Genomic DNA, 18,711 nt, shown 5'->3' on the forward strand with positions numbered 1-18,711 from the left:
CCTTACCAAAAAGACCCATATTGTATGGTATTTTCCATTTTTTTTTTTTAAACCCGGTGGCCACCATATTGGATTTCAAAATGGCGTTGGACCTCAATTTTAGGCATCTACACGTCGTCTCCGTTTCGAAAATATCCATGTTTTAGGGTATTTGCCACTTATTTGTAACTAGTGTAACTCTCCTGTCTGTTTCCGGTAAGTTCTCCTTAGCAAGAGACCTCTCGAGCTGGGTCTCAAGATCGGCTTACTACTGGGCAATCGGAGGGGCTACGCGACCAAACGTGCAGAATACTGTCACCGGATTAACGTTATGGAAAAAATGCAACTGTGGTTCAAGATGGATACATTTTATTGAGGACAACTATTGTTTGAGAGGGTTGGTTTATACTACTACTATTGTGGGTGTGGGTGTAAAGTGGGTGGTTTATTCTTCAAAAACGTACCGGTACTGCTGATGATGATAACTGATGCTGAAGATGGACGGCTTCGACGACGTTGGGCGAGCGCTCGCTGGACTCACTGTGCTACGAGTTCTGCCAGATTCGGTGTGGCGATCCGTGGTCAAAGTTGGCTGAGTGGCGGTGTAAGGAAGCAGTTGCGTTGGCGTCTTCCCTCATAGACTTACATCGGCAGAGCCCAGGCAAGGCTGGAGTGACTCTACCGAGAGGGGAACGTTTCCTTGGCGCATAGGGAGGTTTCCCGAGACAAATTACTTCTAGCCGATTATTTTTGGTCTGGCTTGAGGAAGGCTAGTTCCTTTGCTTTTAGACCTAGCGGCCCCTAGAGACTGCTAAGCCGGATCACCTGCGCGTCGGTTGATCTTGTCAACGGAAAAAATGGCGGTGTGTACCAAACGATAATACAAAAGGTCCTGTGAGGGTATCGAATGGACGTTAGTTCAGCCGTTAGCTATAGTTTGGGCAGAGAACTACTGGCTATTTCAAGCACTTTAACTGTTCAACACCTTTCACACGTGAACGCCTGGATAGTTATGAGGAATGGCGGATCGTTCGTGGGCTATCTGACCTCTGTCCCTTCGCTTTTCCATCCCTCCATCGCAATCAAAAAATCCTTTCTCCATTATCCCGCCTGCATCTCCTTGTAGTAGTTGCACCCACTGTACTGTAATCTATCCCCACTTTACTGTTATACAATTTAAAGTTTAAACAATTCCTCACTAACAAATTGACAATATGTTATTACATAATCTTTTAATAATCCTACTAACCAACACCAAATAACTTATAAAAACGTGACAGTGCATTAAACAATTATGCACAAATTAAAAATCATACAAATCTTGTAACAAACGGTTACACTATCCCCCCACCTCGAAAAAAAAATAAATGTTTGAACTAGTTAAAACATTTACTTACCTTCACAAAGAATAAAGTTACCCAATTAAAACATGAAGACAATTGCCTACATATGGAACAAATATGAATAATTTGTTCTTCTTTCAATTAAAAGTATTACGAGTAGCAGTTAAAATAACTTTATGTTTACGACAAATACATAACACGTTAGAATCCTTGTGTAACTAAAAGCTAAATTTTGAATAAAAATTGCCATAATTGATCAATTGTGGTCCCCCTAACTGTGCTTATGTGTGTCGATGAACACCGAGATGGACATCTGTGGTGAGTATCTACTACATTCATCTCTTATCAGTTTATCATTCGGGTATGAGGATCCACGAATGCAGAATACGATTTAGTCTACTCCGGTGGCCATGGGTATGGATTCAGTCTCACTGGATGCGCATTTTTAAAATTCTCCTCAAATTCAATTTTGTGAGTAATCGACGGAGTAGTTTCCAGTTGCTCACCATCTACAAATACTTTGAACTGCGCTCCACTTGTTCCGATGTCAGCATATCACTTTCTGAGATCTCAGTCTCAGTCTGTCGGCCTCCGCAACTTCTGCTTCTTCTAGAGTCCTCTGGATAGTGGGTTCAATCCTGAATAACCTCCAGAAGTTCATTCCCAGTATCAGTCTCCTTTTCATGGAAGGGGTTGTAAGAATCCTGGTTTCTCCATCAAAGGTTACCGGAAGATTCACGTAACCCTTGACTTCTAAACTGCTTCCTCCGGCCGTTGACAGCTTCGTTTTGGTGTTGAACAGCTTCAGTTTTAACTTCCTGATTAAGTTTTCGCTCCGTGCCCCCAGAATGGAGACTTGAGCTCCACTGTCCAACAGGCCTACCAATTTGACTTCCAACACCTCTAATTCTGCAAAAGGCCGATTATCTCCTTCCAATTCTACGTTCAACTCGCTGACATCCGAACAAAATGGGACGAAGGCTTTCTTGACGGATTTCGACAACCTCCTATGTCGAACCTCGCCCGTTTTTTGCGCAATATGGGCAGTTTTCCTTCGTGTAATCGTGGAATCCACATACTGTACAAATACCGCTTTCTCTGCCAAACACGTTTCTTGATGGTGGTGTTTTCCTCTACAGTTGAAGCACACCATCTTCTCTGGAACCTTGTAACTCGCAATCCGCTTCTTCAGGGATCCTTTACTTGATCCTGCTGAAACTTCCTTCTGGGCTGCACTAGGATTTCTCGATACAAATGTCCTAGGCTTGCCCTGCTGTGGTTTCCAGTTGGGTCGGTTTGTCGGTTTGTCACCTCATGCACCTGCGCAGGTTTCGACGTTGAGTCCTGATCTCTGCTCCTATACATCCACATGTTTGCAGAGTCGAACTTTCTACCCCACTGCTTCAACGCCTTTAACGACCTGATGCCTTTCACGACCAAAACTTGTTTGTAGTCCGACCGAAGATTCCGAAAGATAATGTCAAACTTTCTTTCTTCGGACGGTGGCAAAGACATGATCTCCGAAACAACGTTGTAAAAGTCCTGATACTTCTCCGAACGTTTCAGTCTCCGCTGGGCTGCTTGTTGCTCATAATGGAAGTCTATGTCTGGAGGTTGAAACTTCAACTTCAACTCAGCAACGAGTTCGCCCCAGTTTCGGAAATCTCCATTTCTGTTGCCTTCCATGTACCACGTTCTTCTCCTATTTAAATTTCTGCAGTAGCCTATCTTTTGTTGGAGCTCTTCAACAAAGGACGAGAAGTTTCGTTTTGCCTTCGGGTGGAAGGTGCTTTAGCAGCGGGTAGCCGATTTCGTCCGGTCCGGCTGAGTTCCCGTTGCTCCGACTGAGAGCGAACACGAGTTCTTCCCAAGAGAGTGGGCTGTTGATCGGTAGGTCGTCGTTGTCTGGAGGAATTCCGAAGGCAGACACAGAGGACAGAGGGGGGCCGACTCTGAGCTTTCGCTGTACTCCGAGATGCCGGATAGTTTGGCGAAGTATTTGCCCAGCTCGTCTGCTACGACGTTCGCTATGTCTGAAGGAACTTTTTTTGCAACATTCATGTACCTCAGATTTTCCTTCACAGGATGTTAGTATTGATCCTAACAATCAAATCTGTGATAAAATATTTCACCTTGGGTTTTTTGAGAAAAAGTGTTTTGAAGTTTACAAAGTCGATTATGAAGGCGTATATGGACTATTGACGATACAAAACTATCACGAATTGAACAAATGCAGTTAAACAAGGTTCAAAAGTTGATTGAATTAATCCAAATGGCATTAAAGAGTTCTTTTTGACTCTCAAGTAAAATCCGTATTGATTAAGGTGACTTTGTGCAAAATCAATTAACATTTGTTGCTAGAACAACTTCTTATTTAATTTCTCTTCCCTCATAAGAGTATAAGAGACAGAAACGAGCAGGGCAGTCCGAGACAGCTACGTAATCATAGTAGGCATTGATTTTTGTCCTGTTTCGAGGGTTTTTTTTAATTAGAAGTATCGTGTAGAAAATCTGGAAAAATAAAAATAAACAAACCTTATGAAGAAAATAGAGAGTTCGCTTCTTGTGCTTTGAAGAAGCGATTCTTTAAAAAAAATCAAGCCACTTTAGTAGCGACGATTGTTGAAAGATTTTTACCGGAGTTCAATAAAAGAGATAGTAGGAACCGAAAGTTTTGTGTCCCGTACTCAGCAGGTGGCAAAGGTGGCATTTGCCACCAAAACATCCTGAGGCTTGAAAAATTAGCTTGGATTAAAAAAAAAATTGATATGTTTGACTCAACGGCGAGATCGAAAATAAATTCTGGCAACCATAACGAATTGGTTTGAAAATCGTTTAATCGATAATGCCTTTTAATGAAACTCACATGGGGTTAGCTACTCTTGCCCAGTGAGTTCAGGTAGTCCTCACCTTGAATTACTACAGAATTGATAGAGCTTCATTGCAATTCCCATATTTTGCCAAAGGAAATTTTCAGGAAGGTTCAGCGACTTTCTAGGAAATTCTGCGAACTATAGGGAACTGTAATGAATTTTAGAAAAGTTCTACAAACTTTAAATAAGTTCCTCCAAAGAAGCAGAGAAATTCAACAACTTTCAGAGAAGTTCATTGAACTTCAGGGAAGTTCTACAAACTTCGTGAAATTCTACAAACTTTAAAGATGTGCGTCGATCTTCAGAGAAGTTCTTTAAACTTCAGGAAAATTCTGCCAACTTCAGGGACATTTTGTGAGATAAAGGGGTGTTCAATGTCCTCCTGCTAAGGGGCTGTTCATAAACTACGTATACTCTTGGGGGGGGGGGGGGGGGGGGTCAACAAATGTCTACGGTCCATACAAATTTCCAAAAAAATTGTAGAGAGTTCTGTGAAAAATACCAACATTATATGAATTTCAATGATACTCTGCAAATAGTTCTTTAAACGTGAGGAAATTTTTGCAAACTTTATGATGGTCTGTAAAATTGAATAACATTAGGAAAGTACTGTGAATTTTAAAAAAATAACTAAGAATTTCGGGAAAAAAATGCCAAACTCAGAAGAATTTCATCGAAGTTCAACGAAATCAAGGAAAAATGTATGAACAGGGATTTGAATTTGAATGTAACTTCTATAAGCTGTCTCATCAGGTTGTTGGCGGAACAACTTCCACTCCATGTCTTAGAAAACAGGTATAATTGTAAGAATTTGTTGCGATATCTCTTTCTCTTTTACGCTTCCCTTATGAAATGTGATCGAGGGCATGAGCAGGGTGGAAGGGCGTAAAATGAGAATTTGCCACCTAATAATATATCGTGAGTACGGATTATGTTACATTGCCGTTTACCGGTATAAAAAGGGAGCAGTTTATGAAAATTTGAGTTTAAAAATATCCACAAGAAAGATGTTAACAATAAGTTCAAACCAAAGTCGACAGTCAAAGTTGTGCGGGTGTGTATTAGACTGATGCAAAATTTGACTTTTTCGCTCCACAGTGCTTAAATGGTTTCAAATCGGGTCCTGATAAGCCTTCCAAAGTTACAAATCATTTTGTTAGAAACAAACTTCGCACAAGCCATTTGAAGTTTACATGTAAATTACTATGGGAAATCTCAACTTTTTGTTCATTGCCTTCTAGTCTTTTTTCCATATTGAGCTGTGAAACAGTTCGATAGTTATTCTTATAGAAAATTTTCTCAGCTACATCTTTGCTGAAGATCGTTTCTATGTAAAACGGGACAGGAAAAAGTTATTAATTATTTAAGAGATTAGTAAACTTATGACATGATCAAGCAGCTGCTCTGCAGGCAACACTGTATGTTGCAGTCTGACATAGTAGCCATGATTTTTGTGTCCTATTCAACGCCCCAGAAACACCAATGTTGCCTGCTGAGCAGTTGATTGAGCATGATCATAAGACATCAGCGCATTGAACCATTGATAACTTTCGATCCTTGCATTTGTTGTAGCTGGGAAAATTTCCTACAAGCACAGTTGAAAGCTTTTGAAGCAGACCGATATGGTGAATTATTAGATCGACATGAACAAAAATCTTGGTTTTCCCATAGTAATTCCCATACAAACTTCAAATGGTTTGTGCCATCTCAGTTTCTCACCAAATGGGTTCAAATTTTGAGAGGTTAGTCAGGATCCGATTTGGAATCGTTTAAGTATTGTGGAGCGAAAATTTCAAATTTTGCATCACTCTAGTGTGTATATATTTGTAAGAAGAAGAAAACACCGCAGAAAAAAAATTCATAAAAATTTGCAAATTATGTCTGACCCAGGTTTCTCCTAAGAAACGTTATGCATGTAGTGAACAGAAACTTCAGAATCTCTTCAAATTGGCAGATGAAAGTAAGAATCACTTTGTTGCTAATAGCATTAGAGAGTTAGTCAGGAAAAAAAATCTAAGATTTCTCACGAAGATTTACTCAGCTTTAAGAAAGATCTGAGTGTTAATAAGGTCGGTATGTAATTGTTATCTTTATAACTGTATATTTTACATAACATTAAACTGCACTTTTTTATATTACAGACGCTAAAATTTGCTAAATGTATGAGACATAACGGCCGTCAAACTATCCAGCCCGGCCTCAACTCAGCTATGAAGAAAGACAACGCGGCCAAAAATGATCACAATAACCCAATATGGTGGCTGCCGAAAATGCGACGACAGTTTTTGAAGGATGAAATTTTGATCATCAGCTAATGAAAAACAACGCATCGCTGATTTTTTGATATACTGTGTAAAAAAGCATAAATTTTGGAGGAAAAATATAAAAACACATTGCGCCCTATCTACAAACTATGAAAATCATTTATTAAATGCAATCAATGTTTTTCAATACAAAATCCCATTTTAATAATATAATGTTATTATATTGAGAATTTTTAATTACCTTTCATTTTATATTTTGGTCTTTAAAGTGGGCCCAGCGGTTCTAAAGTTATAAATTTTTGAAAAAAATCATTTTGAAAAAAATAAAAAATAAATTATTTTTTGGATTACCCTAACGTTGAAATGGCCACCCTAATGACAAAATAAAGAAAATATTTTGCGATAAAGAACAAAACTACAATTTTTACCAAATTCTGAGAACCAATTTGCAAATGGAATGTCTCAATAATATTAAATTTAGGACAATAGTTTGTTTAATTATTTTATTAATTTAAACATTATGAGATCATGACAAAGTTACGATATCTGACGGTACCGAAGAGTGAATCTTACTATACCATTGAAACTTAGTATTTGAACAACTTCAATCCCCTCTTGAATCATTTTCAGCTGAATTTGTTTCGATCCTTAACAGTTTTGTATCATCAAGAGTCCGTATACGCCTTTGTAAACAGCTAAGTAACCTTCAAAACACTTTTTCTCAAAAATCCTAAGATGAAATATTTTAAAACCATCACAAATTTGATTGTTGAAATCAATACTAACCTCCTGTGAAGAAAAAAACTGAGGTACAAGAAAGTTGCAAAAAATGTGCCTTCAGACATAGCGTGCGACGGTTAAATCAGGGCGTTGATGCGACTCCATAGCTCCGCTGACGATTGTTCGGCGTTGATACATTCCAGGAAGTCCGACCAGCAATTTTGCTTCGCCGTCCGGATCTCCTGTCGGAATTTGTTGTGCTGCTGGCCATAGTTCGCGAGGACCTCTTCTCTGGCTGGATCGTTTGTGCGCTTGAGCTTCCGGAGTGCTTTTCACCAGGCTTTTATTTGAGCTTGTGATCTAAAAAAACGGTCTAGTGGTTCAAAAGTTATGATTAAAAAAAATATATAGAAAAATGCTGATTCTTTGGACCACACTAAAACTGAAGGGGTCACCCTAATGTTGAAATAAAAAAATACGGGCTTAATATTTTTCGGTAAAGGACCAAATAATCAATTGATATGAAATTCTAAGATTTTCTGTTATGTCTATATTAAGGAGACATTCAGCCCTGGGCTTGTTTGGTTCGTATATGACTAGTAGACTGATGCAAATTTTGACATTTTCGCTCCACAGTGCTCAAACGGTTCCAAATCGGGTCCTGATTAGTCTCCCAAAATTTGAACTCATTCGATAAGAAACTGACTTGGCACAAACCATTTGAAGTTTATATGGAAATTACTATAAGAAAACCAAATGTTTTGTTCATATCCATCTAACAATTTACCATATCGCTCTGCTTTAAAAAATGATAACTGAACTCGTAGAAAATTTTCTCAGCTACAACTTTGTCCTGAACAACTTTTCAATATAATGTAAGCATCAAAAGTTATCAATAATTCAAGCCACTAATAACTTACGATTATGCTCAATCAACTGTTCAGCAGGCAACATTGGTGTTTCTGGCGCTTGGAATAGAGCACAAAAATCATGGCTACTATGTCACACTGCAATATACAGTGTTGCTCACAAAACAGCTGCTTGATCATGCCATAAGATTATCAATCTCTTAAACAATTAATAACTATTTTATTTGACGTTTGGCTCTCTGCTAAGTTGAAGCAGAGACAATTTTCCATGAGAATAGCTTTTGAATTTTTGAACAGTGTAATATGGAAAAAGGTAAAAAGACAATGAACACAAAGTTTGGATTTCCCATAGTAATTTCCATATAAACTTCAAATGGTTTGTGCCAAGTCAGTTTCTTTTCAAATGAGTTCAAATTTTGGGAGACTAATCAGGACCCGATTTAGAACCGATTGAGCACTGTGGAGCGAAAATGTCAAAATTTGCATCAGTCTAATGACTAGGCATAGCTGAAAATATATGGACCAACATTATGACAGGGCACTTTCGCATCCGATATTCTTTTAAAGCATCACAAATATCCAAAGAGTAGACAGATTGACAGTTATAATTTTTAGCTTAAGCATGATTAACACTAAGTAACTAACTATGTTTCAATGTATAAACAATAAGTCCAAAAAGCGATCACCCCCTTGCTCACTCCACGGAACGCCACATGGATGACAAAAAGTCTTCAACTGATATTTATTTCAAGCATCAATCAATACTGTTCCCGCAACCAACGACAGTTTCTCATTCAATTACCATTACCATCTTCAGTTGGCTAACATTTTCAGCCAACAGTTTAGCTTAACTTAAACTGTACACCGACCTGAACAAAAACCAACAACCTCAAGAGTAGTAACAACAAAAGCCCCCCAAACGCATCTTTGTCTTGCCGTTCGGTTCGGTTTTGGAATCGCATCGTCGAACAGTGTTTGCTCGCCGTAAACACCCAGCAGCGGAAAAACTGTTTGCTTGTTTGTCGACGAGTGGCAAAAAGTGCGAAAAAATTTACAAAGGCAAAAAATCGTAGCTGGATCTACTTCTTGAGCGCATTGCCACCTCCACCCATCATGCTCTATATCTACCTACCTACCTACCTCTACCTACCTACCTAGTCGTTGGAGCGTTGGAGGATGGTTACGACGATGGAAAAATTGTTTCTTCTGCGTGTTGGGTTGCCCTGGGAGGTGTGCTGTCGTGTGTTTGGTCGATGTCACCCAGCATCCGGAACGGCAGGAAGCACACACACACACACAGGCACCATCGTCGAAGAGCATACGACAATCCTTTGCGAAACTAGCGCTCTGCCACCGCAGCCAAAAGGGACAAGTGGCCCAAGAACGGATATTGAGCTTAAATCCGGAAATTGGATTACACTTCGCTCTCTTGCTGCTGCACTGCGGGTTCCCGTTTTTCCGCCCCAGGGACCCGCTCGGGCGGGGCGGAACTGATTTGGTCAATATTGGCTAAAAGAGCTTATAAGTTTATGAGTTGTACACACATGACGACACATTTTAGCTGTTCAGTCGCAGTCGTCGTCCGTTCGGTTCATATACAGAGTTAATGGGTTCTCTTATTCCCAATGCAGGACGAGAGTGTGCTAATGTGTGTGTGTGCGCTATCAGCAGGGATCATGAAGCAGGAAAAAATAAATGTAACAGAATCATTTATCGCCGTTCGATACGCATTCTGCAGCGATTAAGCCATGATGAATTATGCCATAGATAAATATCCCATTTCGCGGGTGTCAGATTTGGGCTGATTGGTATTAAATTTTTAATGAATTATTACCCGGTGCCACCAAGAGAGCAGCCAGCGATGACGTTTTCTTTTTTTCCACGTCACTTGATATTCGATGGGAGTGATCTTATTGCTGTCACAATTGCTGAAGCGAGCTTTCGGAGGCATTTTTTATCCTTTTTCATTCACAGTCAAATAAAAACCGACTCAATCCAGGTTTATCACTTATTGATAGTGTAGTGGAAAAGCTTCCGTTGCCCGAAATATGGTTCGTTAAAAATGGATGATCCCCAAACGAGCCAAATGCTGAGAGTTTTTGGGGGTTGCTTTCGATGTGGGCGTGTGAATGTGGGATACTGGTTTTCCGACACTTTCCCGAAGTGATTTTATATTATCCACTTTTGGTACGGGAAAATTTGCGGTACATGCGGTCAATCGATTTGGGTGTGCTTGAAACGCAAACCAGAGCTGCGTACAAACAAAGTTCGGATATTTTTTGTCTAGTATTCTTCAAAATGCAGCAACCGTAAGTGTCGCTGAGAAATGTGTCACGAAAAACGCTACATACCTCATAAACCAAGTCATTCAATGACATAGAAAAGCTGTGTGTAACAAAACTATTTGCAACTTTGAAGGAAACCACTTTAAAATTTAATATCTCGCTTGTGGTGAATTTCTGAACTAAGTCTTTGTTCTTTATTTCATTATGTCGTATGAGTATTTGATAGATAGAACCAATGCTGTCATGACAAATTAAGAGCTGGTTACTCACTGATTTTTCATATCTGCGGTCCCTTTAAGGAAAGATCATAATTTTAAGTTGGAAATGTACACCTAATTTCGTTCCCTAAACTACCCAAGTAACAATGTTGGTTTTATGAAAGTTCTGTAGACCATGATTTGACTTGTAGAATGCTATAAAACCTCGATAAAATCTGCAATGTTACTTGGATAAGGTACAGGTAAAACATCCCAAGCAACATTTTAAGTTTTATGAAATATTAGAAAGCTACTATAGAACAACACTTATAAAACTCTGGTAATGACTGCTTTGCCATTGATGCATCCACCAAAACCTCATTAGACTTAAATCTGACTAGCTGGCCCACCTTGGAGAAGGTTCTGAAGGATGTATTCTCGAAGCTCTGAAGATTGATTTACTGCAAGAATGTTGAGAACCATTTGAAAACCGTATTTAAGCGACAATACAGAAATATTTCGCAACAATAAAATCCTTTTTTGAGCCATTTTCCCTAGCCGCTTGCTAAACATACTAGCATCAATCAAGATATAAACGGGCTCATAAATACCATCCGATGTTATAAAACTATAACTATAACTTATCCTACACATAATTTGCGAAAAGAAATTATATCCATGGGTGTAATACTGTATTTGGTTTTTGCAATCACATTAGTTATTCATACAGTAACATGCATTACGTCAATCAATATTACATTCTTTTTTGGTATTTGTGTTAATTCAAGAATATAAATACATGTTAGAAACCTGTCTATACTATTTCGATAAAACGATATATCAAAATTTGATAACAATATGCTTTCAAAAATAAAATATCATTTTGATAATATGTTTGAGTCCAACTCTGTATGGAAGATCAAGACAAAATAAATCATGGTTTCACATGTCTAAAATCTCGGACCTTAACGTTTAGACTATTTGATTTTTTGGTCTGATTTTGACCACCGCCATAATGAAAAATCTGCTCGAATTTACTTTCGACACACTTTGTCGAACAGGGTGCAAGCAGTGTGAACACCAGCAAACAGGGGAGTTTGCTGGTGTTCACACTGCTTGCACATGTCGAAAGAACTGTCAATTTAGATTTCAAAATAAAACAGTATCAGGAATCAAAAGTAAATACTTCCATCATGAATTACCGAAAAATTGCTCTACTTTCGGCAGACATATTTGCTTTTATTATTTTAAATAAAATGAGAAAAAGAAGGTGAACTTTGTGGAGTAGAAAATGGTTGCTCAGGAGGAACACCGGCAGGGATCTGGCTCATCTTGTCCATCAAGAGCTGCGATATGAAGATGAAAATGGATTTCAAAACTTCGCCAGGATGTCGATACCAACTTTAAACAAGCTAGTGGGAAAAGTTCTCACTAGAAATACATGATTCCTTGAGTTCTGAAAATTTCTGTTAACAACTCAATTCTGCAAGGTCTTCAAACCTTCTGACGTCCCTGAAGTTTTATTTCTGTTCTCCGCTAAAATTTCTTTAAAGATCAACAATCTTTCCTGACAATCTGCAAATGGCTAGGTAGTTCTACAGATTTCTTTAAAGTTCTGTGTGTTCTTCAGAAGTTCTGCAAATTTTCCTAAAAATCTTCAAAGTTCCTGAATCCCTGAAGATTTAAGATCCTTAAAGATCAACAATTATCTCTGATGTTCACAAAATTTCTAATAATCTAAAAACTTCTCGAAAGTTCTGTAATTTTCTCTGCAGATTTTCATGATTCAATGAATATCTGCAAATATCTCTGAACATCTATACAATTTTCTAAAGAATTAAAAGATTATCTAGAAATTTTTGAGCTTTCCGGAAGTTTTAGGAAGTATTCTGAAGTTTTTCTAATTTTTCTGAAGCTGTGAAAATATCTCTAAAGATCAGTGAACTTAACTGAAGTTCTGTAAATGTCTTTCAAAATCCAAGAACTTCAGTAAAATTTTGAAAATTTATTTAAACATCCGCTAATTTTTGAGTAGATTTACGATCAACCCTCTGAACTTTTCCGAAGTTCCTAAAATTTATTTCAAATTCTGTAAAGTTTTCTTAAGTACTGTATTTCTGCTTTAAAGATCTACGAACTGCCCTGAAGTTCAATAAATTTCACAGTAAATCTCCGAACTTTTATAAAGTTCTTTAAATTTCTATGTGGATTATTTATCTAAAGATCGGCGAACTTTCCCGAAGATCTGTGAGTTTTGCTGAAGTTTTGCCAATTTTTCTAAAAACGTACGAACTTTCTGACGTTCTACAGACTTCTTTTAAGGTCTACGGACTTCTCTTAAGGTCTACGGACTTCTCTGAAGTTCTTTAGATCTATCTATTTCCGACTTCCATGGAGTTCTGCAAAATATTGTACTTTTGTACTTCGCTGCGATTTGTTTTTGGAATTGAGGTGCTTTTCTGACATTTAACGAATTTTTCTGAAGATCTCACATTTGTGTGAAACTGTGAAACTATCTGTCAAATTCCTGCAAATATCTTTAAAGTTCTGTAAAGTTGTCTTAAGCTCCGTAGCTCTATTCCCAAGATCTACAAAAAAAAAAATTGAGGCTCAATAAATTTCTCAGTAGATCTGCAAACTTCTCTGATGTTTTGTAAATTCCTCACGGGTTACCCTGAAGATTTCAAAATTGAAGATTACCTAAAGTTGTCAAAATTTATCTGAAAATATTTGAGCTTCTTAGAAGTTTTAAATGTCTCTCTCAAGATCTACAAATTTTCCTGAAATCGTGTAAATATATTTTTTTAATTCACCGAGCTTCCCTGAAGTTCTGCAATTTTTACTGAAGATCCATTAACATTTCTGAGATTCTTGTGATTTTTTCAGAAGTCCTGTAATTTTTTTCAAAGTTCTGTAGCTTTGTTCCGAAGATCTACGAACTTTTCTGATGTTGAATAATGTTTCGAGGATCTCCAAACTTCTGTGAAATATTTTATATTTCACTGTAGATTCTTGGACTTGTCTGAAGTTATGCGAATTTCCCTGAAGATTTGCAAAATTTCGCTTATAGTAATTATTTTTGCATGCTTAAAGTTTTGAAAATTTCTTTGAACATTTATCCGAAGATCTACGACCTCTCTTGTGATTTTGTTTTTATGAATTTCTGTTAATTACTTTTAATTTGTTTGTAGTTCTGTTCTCAAGATCTACGAACTACCCTGAAGCTCAACAAATTTCTCAGTAGATCTCCGACCCTCTCTGAAGCTCAAAAAAATTCTATGTAGGCCTGCTGTCTGGCATGCTTATTCTTATACAATACATGCTTCGTATGCTTCCTTTTGACGGTTGCCAGTCTCTCTTTTTCGGCTGTTTACTTTTTACAACGATTTTGATCATCCACATACAAATCAGCGAAGAGCGAGCGTGACAAGACTCTCTGAATGAACTTGTCTCGTTCACACACGTTGTCTTAGCTGTCAGATGCTTGTCAAGTTCAGTGTCCTTAAGAAACGTTTCGAGAAACTGAACGAAAAACTTCTTTTGAATTACGAATGAAGTGATAATTGGAAAATTCCCTGAGTGGAACCAAAATTCCCTGAATATTCGAGGTTTTCCCAGAAAAAATAAAATTCCCTGTAAATTCCCGGTTTTCTAGGTTTTTCCAGGTAGTAGACCTGTATGAGTATTTGATAGATAGAACCAATGCTGTCATGACAAATTAAGAGCTGGTTACTCACTGATTTTTCATATCTGCGGTCCCTTTAAGGAACGATCATAATTTTAAGTTGGAAATGTACACCTAATTTCGTTCCCTCTAAATAAAACTACCCAAGTAACAAGATTGAAAAAAAAAAACAAATCCAAATAGTTATTTTATGACGGTGGCATAAAAGTTGATTTGCTTTCAAGAAATCCCTAACAAATGAAGGTTTTAAAATAGCATTTATGAAGAAAAATTTCGAACCGAATTGTATTCATCTAAAGCCATTTTGCTTGATCCTAACCCGTTCAGATTTATGGCAGCATTTATGGAGGCAAAGTTGTCTGCAAAAAGTTAAACGATGCGCTGTGCGATCCAGCATACTTCCAAGCGATTTTCTTCCGATGGATTGCTACTCAGAAAGTGTGCGATACTGTTTTACAACATTTCGCATTTCGAACAGCATTGAGCTTCCAAATCGTTCCCGAAAAAGATCCCCTTCTTCCGGATGGTTTCCGAAGTACGATTGAATGAAATTTTTCGAAGAGTTGACATTTTTGCTGACTAAAATTGCTGCCACCTAATCTCTGCTAACTGACAGTTGGTTTGCTCTCGGTACTGATGCAAGTTATTCCGATCGTCATCTATTCGCAAGATCTGTTTGTAGACTGTTTCGACAATGTTTTATGAATTGGAGGGCCACGCTCGCTTTACTCTTCTCCGTCAGATGGTCAGTCGTTGATGGTACCGGTTTAGCTGGTTCTTCTAAAGAAGTAAATTTGGCTGGAATCCACTTCCTCTCGATCGTTAGCATCGCTTTAATTTTTCATCCTGCTTCGTGTATCCTTCGAGATTTCCTTGTCATAAATTGGGCTTTTATTCACTATGAGGATCCACCTTTTAAGATCAATTTGTAAACAGAGTAATTGTGGATTCTATGATATAAAAAGCACCTTACTTACTCCCCTATAAAGTGTACTCCGTATTCCCCTAATATCTCATGAACTGTTGTTTAAAGACATAGTATTCTAAAACCATGCATAAAGTGCTTATGTTTTACGAAAAATAGAGCTGTGAAAAAACATTTCCTCCAAAAAGTAGGGGAAAATGGGGTAAAATGGTCCAAAACACATACCTACAAGGCTCTTCGGTCTATGGGACTATGTGCAATCGATTTCCCGGACGATTTCCCTTCGGAAAAGTTGTTTTTAATTTCCGGAATTCAGTGTGCTGTTGAGATATTGAATTTTGGGAAATTTTGGACCCATTTTTGCCCGTAGTGCAATGTTGTGGCACCTATTGCACCATGAAACAGTCATTTTACCCTAGTATCATCTAGGAATCGAATTGAAAAATGTTTAACTTTATGTCAGTCTTCACTTAAGTCAATTTTGTTTTATTTTTGTTCATTAAATGTAACTATTTATTTTGGTTTTACCCGCTGCCAACCTTTTTTCCCTCTGTTTGGGACCTAACACCACTGTGACTAGCAATTTGATCTATTGTATTTAGTATATCCCGTGTCCTTAGTTTAGTGCACGTCAAATTTCTCCATCACTATTGAGAAATGATGAGGTATTCGATTTTTTTACAGTTGCCACTCTTGTATTTATCGCAAGGATCCGACTCTAATTGAATGGTTCCGCTATTCATACCCTTCTGAGTGTTGAAACACTCTCCCCCTTTGTCAGTCAAAATTGAATTCCTTAGCAACAAAATTAAGACATGACACCGATAATGACCATGCATCAGAACCCTAGTCTTAACCACTTCAAACTAGGAAACAACGAATAGAAGATTAGGAATCACATAGATGAAGACTAAGTAACTCATTTTTTCCTTGTTTCAAGATCATCCTCGTGGACAAAGCCGAGTCTTATCACTATCAACAAGGCATAAAATGTAACAAAGACTATGATGTGTTCTTTTGATTACTGAATAATGACTCTTATTTCTATATAAAATAAATTCGAATTTTTCTTCCTCGGAAGATCATCAAGAAAAGTTACCAGAGCATTTATAAAAAAATAGTTGTTTGTTTAACTAAATCAAAAAATAAATACTGGCGACCGCCCGGCTACGCCAATGCAAATGATTAAAATTTATGGTTTACGCTAATTTGAACACAAATCACAAATTACTTTTATTGTGGAAAAGTATTAAAGATGAACCATAAAATCAATCACTATTCATAATTAACACGTCCTCGCGCTTCAGCAACGCTACGATCAACTTATAATAGTGTGAAAATACTGTTGCTGTTTGTAGAATAATACAACAATGCATTATTGTTTTTTATCACACTGTAAACTATCTGCGTGTTTCAGATGAGAAATGCTTCCAATATGCAAGCTCACACTTCACAGATCAACAGCACGGAGCATGGATAAAATGGTGAACAGTTCACGCCAATTCACAATTTTTACACCTTCCAATAATGTAGAATTCCCCGAACATTGCATAAAATGAATGAACAAGTTTCCTGTGATCACCGCACCCGTAATTAAACCAAATGAAATCAAATTGGACATTTTGCTCGACTGCATTCACCACATCCGAACCGGACAGTGCACGCTGAATCCCTCACCCCTGCCCAATGATGGGGGAGTCATGTGGCAAGGGTCACCGCAGTCCAAATAACTTTTCCCATTTTATTTTTATAACTCAGCTTTCGTTTTGCCACATTTATTACTATTACAGCTGCAGCAAAAACCCTTTAATTACTCTCCCCTGCCAGTTCACGGGACCAACGAACATCGGTCGACACGGCACCCTGCCATTGGAAAAATACTAGATCCGGTCGGACTCACGCGACACGTTGCTCCCCCGTTCCCCCAGTTCCCACAATCGCGTTTAGCTGCAGCGAGCAAATCCCAGACCAGAGGAAAAACAAATGAGCTGCGGAGGAGGATTTAGAATCCATAAAAATATTCGCTTCTGCGGATCCAGCGGCATTCGGTGACACTTTGCTCCTAACAGCAGCAGCCGCACCCAGTGCAGTATGGTAGTAAGAATAGCCCTCTACTGATATAGGAAGGAGACGGGGTTGCGAGAGGTCAACTAATCCTTTGGGCTTCTCTGCTCGCCGTTTCATTCAGCTGCCATCCTAGTTGAAATGTAGCTACCTACTGTAGCTCGTTTCACACTGCATTCCCGGCACTTGGAATCGGGTTTAAATGGTTTTCCATTATTAAAGCTTGAAATATTTATAGAGGAAACATGCAAACGAGTTCGAAGCAAACGGGAGCAAATGAGTGACTGGGCAAACGAGGCTTCACTCACTATGTACCACTAAGTATCACTTGGAGTGGAACGTTTTTCTGGTTGGCTTCTTTGCTGCCTCTCCGGACAGCCTGACAGGGTCAAGGTAAGTGATGGCTTTTGCCAGTTGACGGAAGGTTTTTGAAATGTTTCACTTGGCTGCGCGTGACTCAGGTTGGCGTGATTTGTTTCCTTTTACGTGTCTTTGGTGTAACGGGAGCTAGACTGCAGTTGAGAAAAATACTGAGGAAACCATTAGTTTTGCATATTCGAAAGTGTTTGATTGACACGCTACTTTTTTTTTATTTTGCGGAATCCATCTCAAAACGATTAAATGGTTTAATAGAGCCTTATAAACGCTCACTGAAGGAAGCAGGCACAATTCCCGTAGTTTAATGCAAAATTATCAATAAATGTGTCTGATGAAGAGTTCTTTTGACGTAGGACTACGTCTTTGATTTCTATATGGGGGTACACTTTGTGAAAACCGAAAATGGAACATGTAACAAATTAAGAAAGATTTTGAACGTTAATAACTCAGCTGCCCCTGGTCCAATTTCAATAATTTTATCACCAATCGATCAAAAATATGGCTACGTATCAATAACAATGCTTTCGAATGTTGATTTTCAACAAGAAACTACTGAAAAACTGGTAAATGTCCAGCATTGTCCAAAAGCGTCGAATTAACTAACAAATCCACCAATTACCTACATGCATATGCTGCTTCCCCAGCACAGTCGTCAGAGAGTAGTAAGTAGATGAAACAAGTCGAAGTGGTATTCGCCTCCGATCCTCGGGCGCGTGCGAATAAGGAGGATGGAATTGTGTAATATTTTGCACACTAATCGCCATATTCAGAACCAAACGCAAATTCTTCGAGATAACCACCATCCGTCGTATGGCTCGCCGTGGCGGTGTCTGTCGTATCTCCGGTCTGATTTACGAGGTGTGCTGAAGGTGTTCCTGAAAAATGAGATCCGTGATGCTGTCACCTACACTAAACACGCCAAGCGTAAGCGGCCATGGATGTCATCTACGTTTTTGAAGTGACAGAGACGCACTCTGTTTGGTTTCGGAGGTTAAATCATCACCAACTTTGGCAACAAAACGGCTCTTTTCAGGGCCACCAAGCTTATTACAGTAAAGAGTAGGAATAGAATTCTTCTGCCTGTTTGTCCATATTCAGAACCAACGATGCTCATGTAATCAAACTGTAA

The sequence above is a fragment of the Ochlerotatus camptorhynchus genome, unplaced genomic scaffold, assembly GCF_037179485.1.
Source record: "Ochlerotatus camptorhynchus isolate MF236.1 unplaced genomic scaffold, CSIRO-AGI_Acam_v1.1 ptg000598l, whole genome shotgun sequence".
Taxonomy (NCBI): domain Eukaryota; kingdom Metazoa; phylum Arthropoda; class Insecta; order Diptera; family Culicidae; genus Ochlerotatus; species Ochlerotatus camptorhynchus.